This window comes from Centrocercus urophasianus, unplaced genomic scaffold (genome assembly GCF_019232065.1).
Source record: "Centrocercus urophasianus isolate 14NV4802_14NV808 unplaced genomic scaffold, USGS_Curo_1.0 seq_12, whole genome shotgun sequence".
Classification (NCBI taxonomy): Eukaryota; Metazoa; Chordata; class Aves; order Galliformes; family Phasianidae; genus Centrocercus; species Centrocercus urophasianus.
Window position 1 is genome coordinate 47821478 of NW_024884364.1, and position 24906 is coordinate 47846383.

At 41.8% G+C, this 24906-nt stretch overlaps 1 long non-coding RNA gene across 1 annotated transcript; it reads left to right on the forward strand.

Annotated features, from left to right (window-relative positions):
* The first annotated feature begins 47 nt into the window (after positions 1 to 47).
* LOC122156337 lies at positions 48 to 17470 on the forward strand. The gene is made up of 3 exons (XR_006167445.1): positions 48 to 200; positions 369 to 485; positions 16764 to 17470. It is a non-coding gene; the product is annotated as an uncharacterized LOC122156337 (long non-coding RNA).
* Positions 17471 to 24906: the final 7436 nt, after the last annotated feature.

Genomic DNA, 24906 nt, shown 5'->3' on the forward strand with positions numbered 1-24906 from the left:
AGAACGGGGCAGGGAGGGGGCTGCGCTGTGTTGCGCTGCGCGCTCCGGCTGTGCTGTCAAGCCGGGAGCCGTCCTCCGCTGTCAAGATGGCCGTTTCGACGCCTTCAGGGCTAGTGACTCCCTGGGCGGCCTTGTTTGCAGCACCTCCCTGCTCTCTCTGAGAAGAAATTCTTCCTGATATCCAACCTGAACTTTCTCTGGTGCGACCTCTCTCTAGACCGTCTCTCAAAGCCCCATCCTGCCTGGCCTTGGGTGCCTCTAGGAAGGGGACATTCACACCCTCACTGGGCAGCCTGTTCTATAATGTAGATGTGATGTTGACTGCAGAAAGTATTATCGAAGTTCCTTTATTTTATTTTTTTTTTAAGGTTTTGTGCAGCTATGGAACAACAGCTGCTGTCCAGGAGTTACCATTGTTTAAAGAAGAAACAACAGCAGAGGAGACTGAACAACACACTTCTGTTTGTATCCTGACTTCTGACCTGGTATGCCAGTGACAGTAGTCACACTAGGCGATCCTTCAACCACTTCTGCCCGAAACAGCCCTATGTTTTGTCCTGTTGTCTCCTTCCTCCTCACTGCTCTATATTTCCAGACACTGCTTCTCACTGATCTTACCTCAGCCTCTCTTTATTCACCTTAGCCCCACTCAGGCTGCTTTTCTTTTTGTCTCATGTTTCTTCTTGTTCGTGTTTCCTCTTGAGATAAGGAGCATCTGCTTTTATCTCCCTTATCCACCTGGCTGCACATAACCCTTGTCAGCACGTCCCCCACTTTGCCAGGTCGCTCTCCAGTGCTACTGGAAGACTTTAAAAAGTTTGGACATGGGATGCACTTAACAAAAATCCATCCAGAGGGAGCTCTGAGAGCACAGAGGTGGGCACATTGAAGAAACATTGGCTCTGTGATAGTGTTATGCAAAAAAGCCCTAGGTCTACCAGAACATTAAATACAAGTTATCAATTTTCAAAGGTAGCAGTTTCTCTGAAGGGTTGATTGCCAAATGGCTGTGCAAAACCAACAGAAAAAAAGCTCTTGGAAAATGGGTGTTGTACACGTGTATGTATGTACTGCATGTGCAACATTTGTGAGGAGTTGTAGTTGTCATGTGTAGCATATAAACAGAAGGCCCAATACAAGACGTATCAGGTCTAGCAAAGCTTGAAATAGAGCTCCTCACTTGCATCCAGCAAGTCCTTTAGAAGTGTGTACATACATATGCATCTACGTGTATATATATATATATATATGTATACATCTACGTGTATATATATATGAAAATAAACAGCTGTGGTGCTTCATCAGGTTCAGCTTCTTTGGGGTCAAGGTCCAAAAAGCTGAGGAAAGGGACCTGATTGCTGAGCTTGCTGAGAACTGCCAGTAAAGCAGTACTTGCTTAACATCTCCAAGCCACGGGATGAGCTGACCCAATGCATATTTTGGTGAGGTTCCCAGGACACTATATAGCTTGCAGGAAAGAAATATGATTTAAGAACTCCTCTGGGAGACAAAGCGGCCTGAGAGAGGAAACCCATAAGACACCCTGCCGTCAAGACACCCTGCCAAAGGGCACCCAATGGATCATGAGGGCTAAGGGTTTCATGAGGAAACATTTCAGCTGCTTTACATACTGCAGCTCTGAAGATACAGGCAGCCCTGTGGTCACAGTTTTTCTTTTAACAACACAACCAGTGCTTTTTATTCTATGGTACTGGAGGCAGCTCCCAGTCTTGCTGCCATCACACAGCATGGCAGTGGACTCAGGGCATTCAGGGAGCTGCAACCATGGAGGCCAGGTTGCTCCCTCACACCAGGGGGATAAAATATTCAAGCGTGTTTGTTCAGGTATCAAAGAATTTTTAGATGCTGCTGTTGAAGCTGACTATTAATGATATCATGAAAGTCGTGTATGTGTAGAACACAGATTGCAAAAGTGAATTTCCAGAAGGAATGATAGAGACACACATACTTTGCTTACAGTTGGTAGTAAATTTGCAATAGTAGGTTGGTCTACATCATTTTAAACTGTAGGATATAGCTGTAGGATATTCCAGCATCCTCAGTTTTAGTACTCTTCTTGCAAATGTTGGTGGAATATCAACTCCAATATACTTAACCAATCAATATTTTTAACCCCTCTGTGAGTTTTTCTTTAAGATTCCTCCTCTATTCCTTCGGGCTAGGAAATGCCAAGCAGAATTTTTTTGACACTTGGAGGGTCATGTTGTCTTCATGATTCTCTCATCGTAATGCTTAGATTGAAATCCCTAAAGATTATGTTACTTTTTTCCTGTACTTTCTTTTAGCAGTGGTCATCTGAATAAGCCATGTTGTGTGCTTTGTATGTTAGAAAGCAAATAAATCTTGCTGAATTGTGATGCATGGAAGATATGATATCTGCATTTCAATGAAGTAATAGGTCAGTCATCTTCTCCTTGAAGTTAATAAAAATTCTCTTAAGCACCAACATAATACTGTCCTACATTTTTTGATGTAATCCTCAAAAAGCTCAAGTGGTAAATGTTTGAAGAAAGAAACACATTTATCCAGTATCTCTACAAACTAATTGTTTCATTTTATTAAGGCAAGGCCTGTTCTTTTCATACCTCCCAAGTTAAGCTCTGGTACTTAGGCTCATTTCTGCTGTTTACATTGGCTTCACAAACCTTCAGCCTAAACAGAGGAAAAGAAGGAAGGTTTCTTCCCATGAAACAGCTCAAGAGAGACATTGCTTAAATGAAGTGTACTTCCTGCTTCAACATAATTAAATGGAGAGATCTTAAAAAAACACCATACCCGCAAATATCCCACCTAATTTATGTGACACTACAGGCATCTCTGGCAAACATAAAGCTTGGCTTCCATAACCTACAAATGGTGAGGTGATTGGTAGCTGTTCGGGATGTTCCTCCTAATGTTCATGTTTGGGTACCTGTTTCTAACTGAGAAGTTTCAGGCAAAGCTGTTGGTTGCTTCTAGGACAGAGCTAGCATCTGTTGCATGATGCTCCTTGGGGAGTGTGAGGGTTGCAAAAGGAGAGAACACTAGGCAAAAGAGAGGGAAAGGAGGGAGGCTGATGTAGCCTTTGCCTGGTTTGTAATATCTCTGAAATGGGCTTCAGCATGTGCCTTCTCCTGATCTGGATACTGTCTGGGACAGCGCTGGTTGACATGAGCCAAAGCTTACAATTAAGCATAATGAGCAATTAACAGCTTGGTGCTTACACTTCTTTCCAGGCCATGTTTTTTCTAGTGTTGTAGACATAGCCTGAGAGACCTTTGGGCAAAAAAACATGCTGTACATTATTGGTGGAGACTTGTTTAATTTTAGAAGGTCCCAGACCAGGCTTCCTTAAAGCAGCTTAAGCAAGTTCTGCTTCTGGTTCTTTTCTCCTCCACCATAGTCAGCTGTCCTGTGGGACATAGTCAGCTGTGCAGCAGGGAGGCTGATCTGAAGAATCAGAATGGATTGAGATCTTATAGCTGTACCAAAACTGGGCTTGGGCAAACAATATGTAGTGAGAAATATTCTTTAAAAAGAAAAGAAAAAGAAGAAACTCCAGGTGAACATCCCAATCACACATTATATCAATATTTTTTTGCCTTGGTTTCTGGCTTGTAAAATCACAGATTTGCAGAACCACAGGGATTGGAAGGGAACTCTAGAGATAATGTAGTCCTACCTCTGCTGAAGCAGGTTCCCTGCAGCAGGTCACCCTGGGTCATGAATATCTCTACACAGGGAGACTCCACAGCCTCTTTGGGCTGCCTGTTCCATGGCTCTGTCACTGACAGTGAAAAAGTAGCTCCTTGCATTAGTATGAAACTTCCTATGTTCCGCTTTCTCCCTGTTGTCCATTGTTCTGCTGTTGCTTGCCAAAAGTAAAAGGGTGACTGTATTTCAAAGTCAGCAGTTCTTTGTTCAGAACAGGTTCAAAACATGCAAAAAAAGGATGCATGTTTGACAAAGCACAGAAAAGCAAATGTAACAAATGCACTACCTCAAAGCTTTTCAGTCAGCTGAGCACACTTGTTCTGAGAAAAACTTGACCACAGCGGGGTCAATGAAGTTACAGATTTTAAGGGAAAAAAGAGAGTATGAAATATTCCTAATCACATGTAATTCAATGGCTGTTCATTGGGGCTTTACAAATGTGCAACCCCACCCACAATAAGGAATGTATGCAACATTTAGCTGATTTCTTGCATTATTAATTGCTATAGAGAACTAAGACTACAGAGGAAGAAGAAGTAAGGTATTTATACATACCAAATACCATAAAGATTAATTGTCTATAATATCAAATGCTGTCTTTCTGGGTATTAGTATTGTGCATGTTTTGGTTTGGAAAAAAAGAATTGCTTTCTTGGAATCCAAGCCTCCATTATTACTGGCCTTCACACTGAGACATCATAAATAATGCAGAAAGCTGCTGCCCCAAAGTCAGGAGCTTGGAGGGGAAAAAGAAGACACAGCTCCTATGGCTGCCTTGTGTCTGGAGAAGTGCTGAGCCAGGCAGAGTGCAAAGGCATATGCAGTTCAAGTGGGGAGGGAACAGTTCCAGCAGGAGAACCAGGTAAGGAAGAGCTTTCTAGCAACACAGCAAAGCAGGACTCTGCTCCCTGAAATCTGGACAATGGGTTTCTGGATGCGTGGAGCATGGTAGGACTGTGGACCAGAGCATATCCCCAGCTGGCAGAGCAGGTTGCCCTGGGTATGCCCATGAAGGGCATGGCATGCCTTCTGCATTCTATAGTGCTCACATCAGAGAAAAAATGGTGGGTTTTTTGGTTGCTTCTTCGTTTCAAAGTCACTCCCTTGGTGCAGATTCTTGCAAGGAAGCAGTCCCTTGATGCAGTATGCAGACAAGTCCTCAAGTTGAACCAGCTGCAGAGACTAAGATGGAATCCTTGGCTTTTGGAGGGCAGCTCTTTCCTATGAACTCTGCAACTCCAGAAAGCTCTCTCTTCTCTGTTTCTTCATTTCTTATTTAACATTTTTGATTCTTTGCTTTCTTCAACTGCATCCTCTTTTGTCACCTGCTATCACTTGATTTTTCTCAGGTCTTTTCCCCACACACTGCCTATTTTTGTGGGGTGAGAAGAGCTGAAATGACATTTTGTTTTCTGAAGTAATGGGCTGATATCCATCCCTATCATAGAAAATCAATGAGAAAATTTGCATCTGCATTTTCACAAAAGCCTTTTTTTATTCCTGCTCTGCTTTTCAAATAAGAAACTTGAGAACATCTCCCCGAGGCTTTCTATTAGTGCTCAGGAAAGACTCCATAAGTTTCATGCAGGCATCTCCCACTCTGCCCATGCTACAGTTTCTAGTCTTGTCTTGTAGCCCTCAGCTCCCCACACCTGCTTCCCTTCTTGGTGCACAAGGTTTTTAGTCAGGTGGATTTCAAATAGAGTATTTTGGGGTGAGTCAGAAAGGGCAGGTAGGGAGGAGCGTAGGCACTGGGTCAATATTTCTCTTCATGTAGCTGCAAAAGAACAAACTGGCAAGTCATTGAAGTAACTAATACTAAAATTTGACCTTGTGCACTTATCCAAAGAGTCAATAAGGTTGATGTGAAGTATGGGCTGGCAAACTACACTTTTCCTTATGAAATTACGATCCGCAAAGACTGCCAACATGTCGCATATCTTCAGTTTATATGCTGATAGAGTAAAATCCTTCATTTCATAAATCCATTCTTTTGCTAAGCTAGTTCTCCGCAGTCATCTTTCTCCAAAGTAGAGAGGGGCAGGAGACTTTTAAAAAAAAAAAACCTTTTTTGGTAGATAACCGTGTTTATGGTTGTTTCGTTCTGTAAGGTCCATGCAGTCACCACCACTTTCTGCTTCTCCCTTTACTTCTGTTCTGGTACATTGAAGAAGTCAGGCACAGCAAGGTGCCAAAAGCCAAGGTGCAGAGCGCCACTGAAATACGTTGCAGCATGAGTGTCCAACCTTTTGGGTTGCCTGGGCTGCACTGAGTGAAGGGGAATTGTCTATAAGGCAACATCTTTGAAGGTTGCTCTGAAAGTAATGCCTCCCAATTGTTTTCATGGAAACTACAACAGATAGAAAAAGCACAACTCTGTTTCACAGAGCAAATTCTCAGCTACAAAACACTCTTTTTCAACATACTCACCACCATTAGCTATTATGTTCACCAGCAATGAATAAGGGCCTGCATGCCGTGCTCAGAATGGTCTGCACCAGCAGAGGTGACCGTTACTGTTGCCACTGCTGAAATTCACCACCCACCATCTCGCTTTGTTCACATCCACTGTTTGGTCTCCAGACACATTCAGCAAGTGTCAGTGGCTGTCAACAGATCCATTTTTTTTTGCAAGAAGGAATTCATTTCCACTCTTTTCTTCATCTGCACTGCCATATCACACAGAATCACAGAATTGTAGGGGTTGGAAGGGACCTCCAGAGATCATCGAGTCCAACCCCCTGCCAAAGCAGGTTCCCTACAGCAGGTCACACAGGTAGGCATCCAGGCAGGTCTTGAACATCTCCAGAGAAGGAGACTCCACCACCTCCCTGGGCAGCCTGTTCCAGTGCTCCGTCACCTCACTGTAAAGAAGTTCTTGCGCACATTTGTGCAGAACTTCCTATGTTGCATTTTCCGGCCGTTTCCCCTTGTCCTGTCTCCACTCACCACTGAAAAGAGTCCGGCTTCACCATTCTGCCCCCCACACCTTAGATATTTATAAACCTGGATCAGGTCCCCTCTCAGTTTTCTTTTCTCAAGGCTAAACAGACCCAGTTCACTCAGCCTTTCTTCATAGGGGAGATGCTCCAGGCCCTTCACCATCTTCGTGGCCCTCCGCTGGACTCTTTCCAAGAGATCCCTGTCTTTTTTGTACTGGGGAGCCCAGAACTGGACGCAGTACTCCAGATGAGGCCTCACCAGGGCAGAGTAGAGGGGGAGGATCACCTCCCTCGACCTGCTGGCCACGCTCTTTTTAATGCACCCCAGGATGCCATTGGCCTTTTTGGTCACAAGGGCACACTGCTGGCTCATGGCCAACCTGTCGTCCACCAGGACACCCAGGTCCCTCTCCGCTGAGCTCCCCTCCAGCAGCTCATCCCCCAACCTGTACTGGTGCATGCAATTATTCCTCCCCAGATGCAAGACTCTACACTCGCTTTTGTTGAACCTCATCCGGTTTCTTACTGCCCAGCTCTCCAGCCTGTCCAGGTCTCGCTGAATGGCAGCACAGCCATCAGGTGTATCAGCCAATCCTCCCAACTTCGTATCATCAGCAAACTTGCTGAGGGTGGCCACTATCCCCTCATCAAGATCATTGATGAAGATGTTGAACAAGACCGGACCCAGCACCGACCCTGAGGAACACCACTGGTTACAGGCCTCCAACTGGACTCTGCACCGCCAACGACAACCCTCTGCGCTCTGCCAGTCAGCCAGTTTTCAGCCCACCTCACTGTCCAGTCTCACATATCAGATGCCTTTGTGACATTTAGCCCCTCTGTCACACAGCAACAACATGTAATGGATATTGGTGAGATGGTTCAACCTCTACTGCCATACCACCTACATCTGCCTCTGTCATGGGCAAGTATAGTAAAATAGGAAGCATTACTTTCGGAGCAGCCCTCATAAAATATATAACATAGTTAACGTATACAAGTAACAAAAAGTTTTAATTTTTAATGTTTTTTATTAAAACATATCAAAAGGAGAGCAACAAAACCATAAAAATAATGGGATGTGTGATCTTATTTTTGGCTTATGAAAGTCTGTCAAAGAATTTTTGATTGCAACTCTTACACATTCCATTTGAAAACTTGCAGGTAATATACGTATGTCAAATGAAAATGGAGTTGCAAATAAATTGGTCATTTTTTCAGCAATCTTGAAACCTGTTCTTAAATTCCTGTATCAGAATGGAAGGCACAGCTGCATATACTTTGCTGTTCACAGAACTGTGTTTAGCCAGTGTATCAAAATGCATGAAGTTAATCGCCATAACTGAGTTAGCACTGCACTGCACTCTCCTTGTGTCCCAGTTTCAGACCAGATGGTGCCAATCACACACCAACGTGTGGTTGGTGCTGAGCAGTGGGTTTGTAGTACCTGGAGCCGTGGTACAGCATTCCTTAAAGGTTAAGCTGTCTTTGGTACTGCAGGATCTTGGCTATACAATTTATGGTATATCTGTGCAAAAAGGCTACCAGGGTAACCTTTGGAAAACACAAATTAAAATACCTAGAGTAATACAGAATGCATTCCTTGGAGCGTGCTTATAAGTTTTTCCTCTTACATGAGAAGAGTTCTTTTGAATTATTTCTAAACAAACTGATACGGAAAAAATCCATACTGAAGAAATTATTTCTTAACTTAATCCACTTTTATTCTTTTTGTTAAAGAAATGATGGTGTAAGTAACTCTGATTTTGAAGTTCAGATATATAATTTTTCCTGTAGTTTGATATTTTTCATACTTTATTTGACCCATGTGCTTTTAAGTGACTTTTTCATGATTCACGAAAGTTTTTTAGGCATCTCCTGAGATATTTCGACCCTGAACATAAATTTCTGTAGTCAAAGCATTTGGGGGATGTGTGTTTTCTTTTCTTGCTTGCTTGGATAACCCCAAAATAACTTCAGTTTGAAACTTGGCATGTAGCTACTTTGGAACAGAATGCAATTTTTCTGAGTGCTCAGAGAAGAAATTCTTTCTGAAACAGTAAAGATCATAATAGTGCTCCCCACATGGCGTGTATTTGCAAAATAGTTTGGTAGTTTGGAGTGGCAGTCTTGGCTTCATGCGCAATAATCAGGAATGGCCTTTGCTGTCCTCACAGTGAGGATCTGACTAATGGGTTTTGGAAAAATGAATGTAAGGAGGGGTGGAGTTCTGGGAGCAGTTATACCTCTTCTCACATTTTCTTCTGCTCTTTCCAAATTGGTGGAATAGACTGAGACAAATTGCCGCTGGCAGACAATCTGTGGTGTTGTAGCCCTGGTTACGATTATAAAAAGCGGGCCATTTGGCATGAGGTGGAGGTCAGAGGTGGGCTTGTGAGTCAAGGACCAAGAGCGGTGAGTAGCTGATGTTGTGGGAAAGGACTCACGGATCCCAGCAGATCTCTGTGAATGAAGTGCAGTGTGAAACCACACCCTACAGCCTTTCTTTTGCACCCAAGCTGTGAGTGACTTGGAAACCAGCTCAGAAACAGTGCAAATGTTCCTCATCCCTTCTGCCCTCTCAGTCCATCCTAATTAAGTCATAAGGAAGGCTAGGAAACACAGTCTGCAAGTGGGAGTGAAAAAACAAAGGTTTCTTGTTCGTTTGCTTTTCCACTCCCTCGTTATCAGGGACTTTCTCCCATTGCTGAGAGTACCACACCACATCCAGTGATGCACTGAGCTTCCTTCCGGCCTCTATGAAGGTTATTTGGCTGAGTATAAATGCTACTGTGAAAGTAATGATCAGGAATGATTTTGCAGGTTGGGGCATTCTCCTAGGAAGTGCAGCCTGCATCTGTGCCTGCAATGGTCACTGCTTAATTATACATGGGAAATGCTAAGTGCCAAGAGGAAAGCTCATCTTAGCCTGGTCCTGTAGCTGCTGGCTGCATCAGTTCCTCCATTTTGAAGAAAGGTGGATTTGGATTTCTAAGGTAGAGAAACTACCATGCCCACCATCTGTCCCATTTTACATCCGTGCTGCTCAAGGGGCACATCTGATAGGTCTGTAATTTTTTTTTTTCAATCAAACTTATCTAATAATTTAATATTTAAATTAATTGTAGTACAGCCAAACATTTATTTCCCAATTAGTCCGATTTTTTAATTTTCATTTGTTCAATTTTAGATATAAGCTTTGTTATTTTAACACTATAAATATTCCCACCTGATTAGTACATAAATACCAGGAGATTTTATATGCTAAATTAAAAAAAACAAAAACAACTCTTAATCTTGTCTATTACTGAGGCTGTTATCAGTGGCACATAGAGAATTGAAAATGCCATATGCTGTCAAGCCTTGAGTTATTCATTTCTCAGCATATTTATTTTGTCCTAAATGAGTATGTCTTTGTTCCTTCTTGTCTCTTCTACCTTCTGTTATTAGTGTGCCCTTGACTAAACAGCTTATCCCAGGTAGGAATGGTTCATTTAAAGAATGTGCAGTGCAATTTGTTTATTTTGCCATTTGCAAATACAACTATCGAAGGTAATACACCTCAAAAAGAAAGAGCAGGAAAGCTTTTCCGCTGCTGGGCTCATTATATTCTTTGCTTCTTATGCTAGAGGCCTCCAAAATAAGCAAAACAAATAAGCCCATGTTTGAAATTCTCCATTTTGTTGGAAAAGAAGCACAAGCTAAACTCAGTTCCTACTCAGCAAAGCATATTAAAACGTGCTGAAATATTAGTATCTGCTTAAATGTCTGGCTTCAACTGTGCCTAATCTTTCAGATTAAGAAAAATTAATTTTTTAGAAAGAGAAAACTTCTCAGCTGTTCTTCTAGTCATTACATTTGTGTGTGTAATTTTGAAAAATTTAGAGACAAGCTGGAAAATGGGAGATGCACATGCCCTGGTTAAACTAGATTTACAGGAACATTTTGATATGGCTCCATTTAATGGACTGGTTAAACTGAAGGCAGCAGGGGATCCTGCTTGAACCATGGGAAAGAATAAAAAAACTTGGCTACAAGACAAAAGAAAATACAGAGGGGAAAATAGATTTTTGCCTAGTAAGGAAAAACAATTTTCTTATAAGGCCTATTGTTATTACCTGTTTTTCTAGAAGGGAGTAGATATTGAGAGAGAAAAGTAAGTTACACTCTTTAGCCTGATATTTATCTGAAGCCCCTTCTCGTTGCAGACAATTGGATGAGATGATATAAACTGACCTGGTCAAACCCACGAACTTTTGAGAGAAGAGCTCTTCAAATTATATTTTTATCTATCCGCATGGCTTTTCCACTTGACTTTAAAATGGTGCAAATATTTAAATTCCCAAGCCAGCAAAATAGTTTGCAATCATTTATGTTATGGTAACTGAATTTGATACACTGCTAGACAAAAGAAGGAATATATAAGAGACAGCAAATATCAATTGTGTGAGATGTATTATGCTTATTTTCCTTGCATGGAGTAGTGAAGTGTAATTAGTGATAGAACTAGAAGGAATGGCTTCAGGCTGCGCCAGGGGAGATTTAGGCTGGATGTTAGGAAATACTACTTTTCTGAAAGAGTGGTCAGGCACTAGAATGCACTGCCAACGGAGATGGTGGAGCCACCAGCCCTGGAGGTGTTCAAGGAATGTTTGGATTTTGTGTTGAGGGACATGGTTTACTGAGAACTATTGGTGATAGGTGGGTGGTTGGACTGAATAATCTTGAAGGTCTTTTCCAACTTTGGTGGTACTGTGATTCTTTAAAGAATGACTAAAGGTGTCTGGCAAACCAGAGGCTTTCTAGTGCCCAGAGGAGTGCAGGTCCTAATTCCTGATCCATTGTGGTTCCTATGGTGCGCTACATTTGAGTGTCTATTGGTCAAGCGGTCCTGCAGGAGTCTTCTTCATCAAGGATCAAATAAGAGCTGCCATGGAAGTTGGTGATAAAACCTGCCAAGTCAGGGGAGTCAGTGTTGGATGGAATCCCTGAGTGAGGGATGTGGACTGGGGTGGACCTTGGGATCTTCTCAGGTTGTGAGGAGCAACAGGAGAAGAGTTGAAATATTCTGAATAATTTATGAAGTGAATGATTTTCAGTTGCCTATATTGCTCTTTCTGATACTGACGTTGGAATGGCAGAATGTTGGGACTATAGAGATGCTAGCTTGAGTAAGTGGCTTGTTCTCATCCCATATTAATACAATATTTGGCATCCAAAGGATGACATTTTGCACTTAGATTCCTGTGTAGACTAAATCACTTTACATGACACTGTTGTTTTCATATTTCTACTTAATTTATTTATAGGAGTCAATTGTTTATATCAGACTACTTGTGTAATGTCCAAACTTCTTCTGATTGTGTATACTAAGCTGTTAAGCAGAATAGCCTTAGCTATAGAAAGTAGCATAGATTTATATCTTCTACATATCTGAGAATACCAAAGACTAGAAAAAGGTCCTGAGAAATGTTTAAAATACTTTTGTAAAGGAGATTCAAGGAAACTGGCTTGGACTTATATAGCATAATAGAGAGGGCATAATTTATAAAAGGAATATAGTCTACATAGAACAAATAAACTTAAAAATTAAGAGTGAAGAACATTTTACTGCTCAAGTTCCAGAAAAATAATAGATAGGAAAAGATGTGGTTATTTAAACACTGATAAATGAACACAGAAATACTATTAGACTCTAGTCATATTTCAGTTATAAACAAACCCAGTCCTTCCTTCACAGTAACATAACATCATTCTAAGGCTAAACACAATTGAAAGTAAGGAAAATACTTCATCTGATTATATTACAGTAATCCCCCATGTTTTAGGGATACATTTAAGTAAAAGAATCTAAGTGTGAGCAAGGAAAAAAATGGAAGTCATGCTATTCACAGTGTAAAAGAGACTCTGAGTTGTTACGGAAAAGATTATCATCCATTCCTGGAAAGCAAACTTCCTGGGGAGTTCTGAAGCCCGCTCACCTGCTCAGACACAAGCTAAGGGGAGGGTCTGGCTTTGGCACATTCTGTTTTCTGTTCAAGAAAATTTAAATGTTTGAATGCAGCACATAATATAGCTTCCAAAATATCTGCCTCGGCCCAACACAGTTCTGTGTAGCTTCAGGTGTCATTTAAGTATGCAGATACTCCCAGGAGCCTTGTATGTTTCTTTACGTATGACGTAATTACGAAGAGGAAAACATTTTTCACCTAGATGATTTCTGGTGCAAATGATTAGCAAAGGCGTTCTTGATTTTTGTGAAGGCATTTGCAAACATTCTTCCTGGTACTTGACTTCTATTAAAGAGCCAAGTAAGGGAACAATTAACACTTCCTATTCTAACAACAGAAGAAAACTCTTTCAGGATGTATCCTTTCCACATTCTCAGATTTGAAGTGCACCTATGGCATATCTGAGAACTTCCAGACCTCTTGGCATTATGAACTTCTGCAGAAACTGTTCTACCCAGATTGTGCAAACATGATAGCATCAGCATTTGGATCCCAACATGCCATAAACTTCACCTTGCTTCATGTTTCCACCTAAAGGTGGAAAGTTTTCCTTCTGGCCCAGGCTGATTTCTGGAGTATTGGCTAAACACTACCAAGTTTATGGGCAAACTGAGGTTTTCACATCTGACAGCATCAGATCTGTGCTGCCAGGTGATCCAGTAGAATAGATGCTATATTCCTTACCATGACTAACATCACTTTTACAGTTGATGCAGTCACTGGGTTTAGATCAAGTAAATCTCTCATTTGTTTTGTTCCCACCAAGTGAAAACAGACTGGGTAGCATAACTGTTTTTGAAAGAACGCTTCATTTCTTAAGAGAACTGCTTTATTTCATTCTGCAAAATGTTGTTAAAATGACTTCCCCACAAATAAAGTGCAACTATTAAGAAAAAACATTTCTTATTTGCCATTGCCACATCTTAACTAATTTTCAAACTGATGTATCTATGGTGCTTTTAGAAAGAAGTCTTCAGAGTGATTATTATTCTGCTTGTGCACTACCCTATGAAGATCAGGGACAGAATCTGTGGTGTGGTAAAGTACCTGTCAGGAGATTAACCCCTGGCTTAAAGGCAACCGTAGGCTAAAGCAGACAGCTGATATGCTTGCTGGTAAGTATTACCTGCTTCAACTACAAAATGTAGATAAAGCTTAGGATTCAAAGGCTTCAAAATAAAAGAGTGTTTTAATCTGGTTTTGGTTTTCACTTGGCTCACTTACAGTGATGTGTCAGCTCAGCCTGCTGCTGGTTTTACTTCCTGTTAGCAGATCTGAATGCACACATAATTCTCTTGAGAGTGTTCCTGTTCTTGAACTCATATCCATGGTAAACTGTGTGACTGAAAGGAAGACAGCTTCTCACAAAGCTGCCTCAGTCCTCATGAGGAACACATTTTGGTTTGTGAGATACATTTCCCTATGGTACCTGTCTGAAGGTGGGTACAGGCCAAGCCAGGCAGGGCTGCCATCTCAAGATGATGGCAGAGGCCGGGAGGCAGAGAGGCAGAGAGACTCTCGCCCACCTATGCACGTGCTGCTGGCAGCAGGCCTGCACAGAGAGACACACCAGTCACAGAAAAGATCAGACTTGTTGTGTGAATGGTTTATGTTGGAAAGAAGCGAGCAGGCACCTGCAGCACTGAGTTCCTGACAACGCTCCTTGTCTGTGGCTCAGAGCAGGCCCGGAGCTCTGCAACACCGGATGGTAAGAGAGTGGGGCAGAAGGAGCTGTTATGGTTTTTCTGTCTTATAACAGCTCCTATTTTCACACCGCAGCATACACCAAGAATCCTACGTACTAGAGAACAAAGCAAATAACTGAGCAGGAACTACTGCACTGTGGTGTCAGCAGGACTAGCTGGATCTGACAGGTTAATGCCAGCATTTATTTTTCATCTACACAAGCTGTGCCACAGGAGCACAGAGCTACTTGTATGTCAGCATTTGTTCAAACCAGTCTTAGGAAGTGGTTTTATAACACTCTGCCCGCTGAACATGCACCTGGGAGGACCAGTAGTGACTTGAAGCAGACTTGAGAGCACCAGCAAAGTACCACATCTCCTGGGTGCAGCTGATTGACTTCCAGTCTTGTGAAACAAAAAGGGGAATTACAGCTTGCCCAAAGGGTTACAACAACTATGCAAAAACAATAGGTTCAAGGAGAGCTCTGCTTCAGTGCCTTGAGCACAGGGGCCATGAAGCTATAGAGGGCTAGAAAGTGGAAGGATACAATTAAAGCAGATTAGCATTACTGCCATATGGCCTATTCTGCGAAAGGAGATTATTGAATGATGGTAGTACTGACTAACAAGGGAAAAAAATGAAAAAAAAAGCAGCACAAAAACAAGTTGGCTGTGAAACTGAGCATCATTTGCTTCATCTGTCCTTACTCCCGTAGTGCATGATCTTACCTTTGTGGTTTCCATTAGGCCAAGATTTTTTTCCACCTTTGCTTTACTGATTAGAGCCACAGAGTTTAGGAAAGATCTATTTACTTATCTATTGCAAAAGGAAGCCCAAAACACTGAACACGCTTTTTAACTAGCTCCCAAGCTGCTCAGTTAGGCATGCCAGTGTGTAAGAAGGAAAGCAAAGCAGAAGCAGTAAGGAGCCCTTCAGTATGAGGGTAAGTTGGGAGAGGGACTCTAGAGCTGAGTGCATGGCAGGAACATGGGGCCAGGTCCAGGATGGGACCTGGGATGCAGACCTTAGCCACAAGGCAGTAAAAAAGCACTCACAGGACAGTATTGTTTAGATTGAGCTGATCTGACTCAGAGCAAAAGGATTTTTTAAGAGCTAAAACAGCAGTAAACAGCAAAGGAGGAAAGAAACAAAGAGGATAGGGACTATATGCAAAGAATAGAAAGCTCACAAGAAACTTCAGAAGAGGAATATTTCCGATTTAACAACTCGCTGTGGCCAGTATTGATAAAGAACACATAGTGTTCCGGAAAGGTGCTTTCTCTAATGATGTTTGTCCCTTATCAGTAGGAAATAGTGTTAGGCCTGTTAATCCCCTCTAACTTTGTCTAAAAACATTGTTTACTGGGGGGTGGGGGAAGAAAAAAAAAAAGGTAGAGAAATTCATCTCAAAAAGGCTGAGGGAGTTTTTTATTTTTAACATTTTGGCTTGCTTTAAGAGGTGAAAAACTAGTCTGAGGTTCAGCCCTAACAGTTAGAGGTATCCTGCAAGCAGCAAACTCCTACTCTTCCCAAGGCATGCCAAAGTACCTTTCTGCACCCGGCAGAGCAGGAGCTCATGCAGCTACTGACTGATGCCCTGCTCCCAGCAGGCACTGTAACTCACTGACGCAGCCTGGAAATGTGCCCAAGGCCTATTTGCATGGCTCAGCCAGGGATTTGCTGGGCGCATCCCAGAGAGAATGACAGAGCGACTTCATACCAACGTGCTGCTGTGAGGTTAGTCCTGAGGACTGCTCTGCATCACACTGGTCTGCTGTAGGGACCTTGGTGCCAACGTGTGCCAGCAGCGCGCTAACAGCAGTCTCTCAATATCAGCAGGCACATCCCTGGTGATGGCAGGAGGCCAAGTACAGAGCCAGCTCTGCTGATTCACAGAAGCCACACATCCTCCCCCAGTGGTGAAACCCTTGTCTGATCTGTGAACATTGCAAAAGGGGATGGAACCTTTCCTAAAACTTCAACTCAGAGCATCGCAACCTCATTTTTATGATATTGATATCTTGGTAGATATTGATGGGTGTGTATGGATGAAACCAAACACAAGAGCCCCCAAGTGTGTAAAGCTTCAGCTTGAAAGCAAATTGAGTATCTTAATGTAATGGGAATGAAAAGGATTAGATTTAACAATATGGTGAACTAACCATTTCAATATATTGTCCATTGGTTGGCTGGGAGTTGTTAACATTATTTAATGGAGTTGAGCATGGAAGCAGTCAGTGGAAAGAATGGGCAGATTCCGTGTGTTCTTTCTCTTGATTTAACATGTCAAACTACGATACGTGCAAAGAAATCCCTTGGATTCTGCTTTCAGCTTCGTGCAGCTACTAAGTCACTATTTCCATTTCAAATGTTTATTTATTTTGTTTATCTCTTCTCATCTTTTTCCCAGGACAAATGGTAGTTCTCAGATGAATTCATCCCCTTAAAACTGCAATATGAAAGAGCTCATTTCTCCAGCCAGGAAGACAAGATGTGTAATATTTTCTGTGTTATGAAAACATAGCATCTACTAAAAGTTTGTAAAAATTGAAGTACTCATTTTTTATCTGCTCTGCAGTCCCCTGAGAGATCTGAAAGCAATAAATGAAGACTGTCAGTACCTCAAGAGGATAATGAGAAGTTTTATTACCCAGGAAAGAAAAGTTTATATTGAAGCTCAGTGGTTACCAATTCCATGCATGAGAAGATAGAGCCTGTCTTAAAAAATGACCAATTTTTTTTTTTTCTGATGGTGGGAATTATTCCTCAGATACTACAACAAATGGGCGTAAAGAGAGCAATTGGAAAACACTTACAAACTGCTCGTGGCCTATTTTTCTGTCCTCACTCCACTTGTTGTGGTTGGTTCAATAAAAGATGCCTTGAATGCGCAGGGCCAAAGCTCTGTGGTATGCTGTTGAGGTATACTACCCTCCGAAGTTCAGACAACAGCTACTGCTGCAGTTGGTGCATGCAGCACCTCTGCTAGCACTGCAGCATCAGGTAGCCAGCTTCCAGATAGAGGACTCCCTCCCTGCTGGAGTAACAGGAAAAGCCTGAGGACTCCATTTCTGAATCACATAGATGCAAACGTAGTATCGGATAAAGCAAACACAGATGGGCATTTATTTTTTTATTTATGCATAGATTGTTAGCATTCAGTTAAGACTTGGAAATGAAATTAACTTTATATTTACATGTAGTTTTCAAATGTATTTATTTAAACTTAGATTTATGTATTGAGGAAAAGAGGAATAAAGGTAGCCAAGCACAATATTTTGGCCTCATGTACAGCAGCTGACAGCACTGATGCTGGTCACACACAGGCCTGGTGCCTGCTGTCATCAGGACTGCTGTGGGTTGAATCCATTGGTCCTGTATGCCCAGTCTGCTTTCTGAGTCACATCCTGGCTCTGTAGCTCACACTGCAGAGATGACATCTGCCTTGTCCATAAGCGACAAGCAGCAGCTTACTTGCTGTGTGTTCCTGGGTGCACTGGTTGTGGTGAGTGGATTAATGCTACATCCTAAAGCCTAGGACTTGGACTCAGCAGACTAACAGGACATGGATGCTGCTGGGGCTCTGTGGTATCTAAACCCGGGATCAGCTTAGCTGTCTCGACACCACATAGCTCCCTTCTCCACAGTGAAACATGTGGATCAGATAAATTCAGTGCAGCCCAGCTACACAAAATACCACTTGAGAGGCAGCATCTTACAATCATGAGATGTTTGGTACAATTTATGTCATGGGAAGAGTCAGGATACTGTCTGACAAAAGAATCTGAACATCTGGAATCACTTGCATGACAGCTCTTCATTTCTAAATCCCTAAGCATTAGATCCTGAAGTCTGTGCACACCCCAAAAATCCCATTAAATTGACCAGAGAAATGGCTGCAAACAATCTTGAAATGAGAATTTCTTCATGTTAAAGGCAAATTAAATTCCAAGTAGCAATTGAGCTTTTAAATTGCTTCTTTCAGCTTTGGCTTTGTAAGAAGTAGAAAATAATTGCACAAGCAATGGTTAATTTAGAGAAGTCTATTCAGAGGGGAGGTTTTTGTAAAATGTTAGAAATAGCAGACCATCAATTTTTACCTTGCACCAGAAGAACTCCGTATTAACAAAAAAGGTCTGGCTTCAAGCAGAACTGCTGAAATAGAAACTGAAGATGATGCTACAAATTGGTTTATATCAGTTTGGCTATCTTGTAAGTAGAGCGTGGAATAACTTACAATTTCTGAGTTGTTTGTGTTTTGAAAAATCCACCTCATTTTGTATTAGCACACACTCCTTTATGCATTAAAAGGCTGCCTGTAATTCATTACGGCAAGTCTCTGCAGTAAAGTAAAAGGCATTTCTGTGCAAACTTTAGAATTTCAGATTAATCTGTTTTCCTTTCACATATTAAAATGGAGCAAAAGTATCTTAAAATTATTTAGATGGGCTTTTAATACCTTTTGTGTTTTATGGAAATTGTTATTTTCCTGAGGGAAAAAAAAAAAACAACTTTTCTCATGGTGAATTCGTTAAAATAAGTGTTCAACGATGAAAACACTCAAATGGAAAAACGCTCTAAAGTAAGAAAATGCACGCAGGTGTGATGCAGAACATATGAAGCCCATCTGTTGGGAAAGCTTGCAATAATTATCATCTGTTTGCTGTAGGAGCAGTGTTACTTTAAACAATGTGGTTGCTTTTTTTGGCATAATGGTGAATCCAAGGTCATGTGTACAAGCTTTGTTTTAGAAACATGAGAAATAGAAGCTTGTACTGTAAAGAAAGCACATTGACTTGGAGGACAACAGAACTACTAAAAACAAAACATGCTGGAGGACACAGAGCTTGAGCTTCTCTTACCCACTTAGCTAGCAATGTGATGCTGAAGAACCTGCACTGACAAGAAATCAGAATGAATATTGGAATATTTGCAAATTATACAGGTTAGTCCATCTTTAAGGGAAATTCAGAGCAAAACCAAACAGCCTGACTACATAGAAGAACAGTAGACAGCATCCAGCACAAATAAAAGCAAAGGAGTACACGGAAGGTAGACAAGAAGCTTGTCTCTACTCAGGGCACCACCACTGCCTGGCTTCTGGGACCTTCTCCTCAAAAAACCCCAACCTGTAAACAGATGAGGTGCTGGGATAAAGACTGGATTAGAAACCACAACAGGAAATATAGTGAAGAAGTAGTTACATGGCACACTTTCACAATTTGACCTGCATCTTCATAATTCTGAGCTGCATCTCAGTACTGTCTTCAGCACAATATGGAGCAACGTTTGACTTTGCTATTTCCTTATTACTTGGAAGCCTTTTTCAAAATAAGCATATTTCCTGTCATTTACTATTGACTGTATTGTCTCCAGCTTCCTGATGTTCTGTAGCCACAACTTCTGATGTTCACACACAAATATGTAAAACTGAACTTTTCTAGACATCAGTGAAATTCCTGCTTCTGCCACTAGCTCCCAGTGCAAGATAGGCTCAGCTGGTTGCTCTCCAGCTGTGACATAGCACCAGCTAGCATGCCATATTGTCCACACCTACCATCCCATCACAGTTCTCCATCCCTGTTCCCAGTAACACTAGCAAATGTTCCAGCACAACTCTGAGCTCAGGTACACTGAAGTCTAAGAAGCTCCCTAAACAGCTCTAAGCCTTCATGCTGAAATCTGAAATCACTCGCCTTCTTTTAACAATGGCATTTCTCACACAAAGAAGAAAAAAGAAAACAAAAGAAAAAAACACATTGGCAGAATAGGCCCTTTCCTTCTTGTTCATAAAGTAATTAATAAGATCACTGGAAACTCTCTGTGGAATTTCACAGGGATTAAAATAGCAACAGAGAATTCATTGCATTGGCAGTAGATTTTAAGTAGAACAAACCAACAGGTGAAGCTGTCAAGAGCTAACATCTCTTTGCTTTCAAGTTCTTGCTTGACCACCATTTATAATACCGTGTAAAAAAAGCTCACTATGTTAAACAGGCACAATGTGCTCAAGGCAACACCCTGATCTCAAGAAAGTAAATTCTGCATTCTGAAGAGGCATATTACTTCCCTGAGTTTACAATGTCAAGCCTCTGAGCCAACAATCTCACTCAGACGTGTTTTTGCCAGAAAGCTTTCTCCTCCTACCTCAGCCAAACCATCCCACATCCATGCCACTACAGGCTGGTGCACAGGGCGTGTTGCAAGGCAACACAAACCATAGCACTAACTAAGCACATTTATCTTGTCTGGGCCTCCACCACTGCGAGATACAAATCAAACTATCAGCAACATTTCCTGGAGTAAGCTCAGTAGCATTCACTGCTCTATCCTTACAATGGCGATGAGATGTCTCTACCAGCCCTCCTCACCTTACTGTTAGCCGGATCCAATGAGTCTCCCAGCAGCTTCACAGAACAAGGTCTCAAGGCTGAAGCTGCAGAAATATCAGGGAGGAAAAAACAAAACAGACCAAACAAAAAAAAGCCCTCCCACAAAGAAGATGGATATCTTGGTTTCCACACTCTGGATATTCATTATTCCTTTGGAACTATGGGCTGGAGAGACCATGAGAATCAAAGGCCCAACAGCTCAGTTGTCATGAATCACAGGGAACCCAAGGTCTTGTTTGCAGCTTCTTAACTTTGGGAATAACTCCACATTAACAACTTCTTTGTGCAAGAGGGATGTGAATGTTGCACTTATCCATTCCTCTCTATTCTGAGGAACAACCGAGACATACACACATACTTCTATATATCTATCTATCTCTGCACAACACAGAGCACAAGCAAGCCTTGCCTCCAGTGTTGTAACATGCTAAAACTGTATGTTTCCCATGGTTTCAGCACTGAGAAAAGGAATACAGTTTTTAAGTGCTTGCTAACAAAGTCACAAAACAGTGAGTAATCTTAACAAAGGTAAATGTATCATTCTGTACCTTGTTTGCATTGGAAGAGTCAGTTTTATTCCTTCTCATTTGCATGCAATCAATATGTTTAATACACAATACACATTTTCAGAAATGTTGCATACAAATTACCACCCACTCTCCTAGTAAAAAAAGCATTTGCAACTGTAGGTTGCACATTGTTATTTGTTGCACATTCCAGTTATACAAGCTAAGCACTTCGTCTCCTTGCTAAGAAGCAACAACAGGAACAATCTTTCTATAGCCAGTTCCATAAAGTACCTTTGTGTTTGGTGGAGTGGACCAGCAGCCTGCCCACCTTCACCTACCCACCAAAGCTGCTTCTGCTCACATATTGGCCTTCAGGGCATTGCACACCGGGAAGGATGTGTGCTTTTATTTTCCTTTCTCATTACCAAACTTCCTCAAGACAAGTAGTTTTTTTCACTGATCTGTACCACATCAAGCTGCTTAGCTGAGTCTCCTTTTTCTTAGAGGGAAAGAAGAGAATAGACCGGACCCCCTTAAGCCACCTTCTTGCCCTTCAACACCACCAAATTTATTGTGCTTCTTATGGAAAATCTCTATTCTTGAAGAGGAAAAAGTCACACATTTCCTTTAATGATCAAATGTAATGAAGATTTCTCCTGCTATCCACCAGTAGCTTATAACAGAACACTCATCTGACATGGGAGATTGCTGATGAGGAAAAAAGGATGTGATAAATAACATGGAAAGGAGAAATGTGAAATACGCCTCTCAATCCAGAGCACTTTGATAAACCCATTGCTTCAAATCCCTCTCATTATTTGCAGTCACACCAAAGGCAGCAAGATACACACTTGCACTCTCTGAGCAGAAGCACCCCACACAGTTTCTAACCTTGAACCAAACTATATTCCATCGCCAGGAATTCAAGATTGCAAACATTTCTAACTCCAGGAACCCTGTTAAATAGTTGTATAAACCTCATTCCTCAGCTTTAAGAAGAAAAAAAGCCTGTTTTGCACACTGTATAATCAGGAGACACACACTGGGTAGAGAACAATATCTGCGTGCACAAAGTGCTACTCCTTCCTTCCTTCCAAGCACCAGAGCACGACTGACATTTGACTGTTACAGAGTGGGGAAAAAACAAACAAATGAAAAAACAAAACAGAGGAGCAGAGGGAGCTATGGTGGAAGATAAAGGCCAGAGTAACAAAAGGAAGGGTGGAAAGCCTGGGCCATGGAGGTAAGAGCTCTTGATCCTCTAGACCCTTTGAGGAAGCTGCCTTGTCCTGCCCACACCTGGAAGACCCATACATAGGGGAAGACACAGTCCAGGGCCCCTGCCACCATGCTGCCTTGCAGCTCAGAGACAACAGCCCCACCAGCTGCATAGTCAGCACTACCAGCCCTTCAGCTGCCTGCATCTATCTGCCTTTGAAGAAAAAGTCACACAGTGAATACACTGAAGCTTCGTGTGCAAACAAATTTAACAGTGTATTACAAACCATGTTTCAGTTTTTAAACAGTCATTCCTGACTGCGCACAGTGACGTTTCTGACATCCACTGAAATAGGTGCAGATCCAGTAGTAGTGTTACAAGATTCAGAAGAAAAAAAAAAACCTTGCAGTGAATGCTGAGTTTTTGACTCTACACAGAATGTAACAACTTACGCTAAAGAGTGACTGAGCAAAAAGGATTTTATGGCCTCAAATGTTCACAATTAAAACCTTCAAAGAAAACAGATTCTGTTTGGATGTAAGCATTCCCCCTGATGCCCCAGAAATACTCACACAGCAACACTGCACTGAGACACTGGGAAGAAGAAAAGTGTTCTCTAAGGTAAAGAAAAAGCAAGAACCACGAAAAAAAGTGGTTCTTTGAACCACTTCTTGAAATATTTCAAATGTATGAATATTATAAAGACACCACACATGCTTCTGTTTTTTAAACCTGAGATACCACTTTGCTGGTTGCCCAGTAGGTTGCCACAGTACAAAGATGCCAACCAGCTTTGGTGAGGACACCCAAGAATAAAAACCCAAGTGAATAGAAAAGAGTTCTAGACCCAGAAAATTATACGCATAAGAATGTATGTGCTCAGCTACTGCACACTGAATTTTGGGACGCTGTGACAGTCAAACTAAAGAGCCAAAATGAGAGGGGAAAAGTATGATCTAGCTTTGTAATTTCTCTATAATCAAATTTTCAGGAACATAAATGCTCTGCTAAAAGAACTGCCAAAAGCACTCCCACAGGCACTGTCAGTTGTTGCAGTCCCTACTAAGCAGGTGACCCCCAAAGTATTTGATAACTTTACTAGGCAGCATTTCCACAAACACTTTGGTTTTAGCACTGACTCACATCCCACCACTCACTGCTCACAACAGTCTCTGGGGTTCTGGATTTGATTTTACCATGGGAGTGCACAGATAGATCTGTGAATAGCTGCACCACCTCCTGACAAACACATGAGCCTTGCAGGTAGCCTCAAGTCTCCCATGTGTACTCCACCCACACAGTTAGATGCAAGCTAACCTAGAAGTTTATGAAATTTATTCATAATGGACCATATTAACTTGGTATAACTACGCACATCAGTGTGAAAGGCCCTGTGTGTGCAGACAGCCCAGCAGACATTGCCTGATCCTAAGGCTGGCTCTCAGAACACACTGGTGCGTTCACCAGATTTTTATCAAGGAGAAAACCACAGCCAATGAGGTAATGGAAGAAAGAGCAGGATAGGAAAGCAACAATTTAGGCTTGAATTGGAGTCATGTTGAAAAACCAACAGGATTTCATCAGAGCCCAGAAGTAATTTTCCTCAACTGCAGATGTGAAGGGCTACCTCATGTGCAAAATGTTCTGTCAGTTTACATTTATGACCCATCACTACACCAGATAAGGGCAGAGAAGTGCTAAGTCTCATTTTTCAGATGCTCGCATCTCACTGCTGCACACAGTTGGAGTCTGAACAACCAGTGATTTGACTCTATGTTTGCTGTACACTGACTTTGAACTCCCTGGCCCTGCAAGTTTGCCCACGTTTACGCAGTTTTGTCTCATCCCCTTCCAAGTTGCAACACACTTAGTGCTGCCAGTCATGCTGCACTGGTTTTAATTAGCCCTTTGCAATAAAAATGCTTATCAAACCAGTCCACAAAAAGCACATCTGTGAAAAAAAGTACCTGTCTTGCCAGAAATCCCTAACAATTAACTAATCTGAAATCACCCTCTGAACTATGCGACACTATTCCAGTCAACCGAAAGAAAACTTTTTTCTGCACTATGCTGGTCCTCCCTAACAAATCCACACATTTCGGAATTTCCCAACTGGAAATTACATCAGTCTTCCATCTTTGCTGCCACTTGATACAAATGATCAAGATTTATTTCAAGCAAAGCATCAGAAATTGCAGTAACACTGAAGCGTGAGCATCTTCCCATCCTACCTAGGTAGCAGAAGTTACCAAAAGAGTATTTAAAAAATTATGTTTGCCCAATTTCTGCTACAGTCATAGTGTATGGATAATAAAGTCTGGATTGACTTCCACTCTAGTTCTCTCACCTACTCTATGCTGTGTTCTTCACACATCACTCAGTTAAATGGTTACCCTCAATGCCTGCTTTCAAACAGCACACATCTCCACGCTG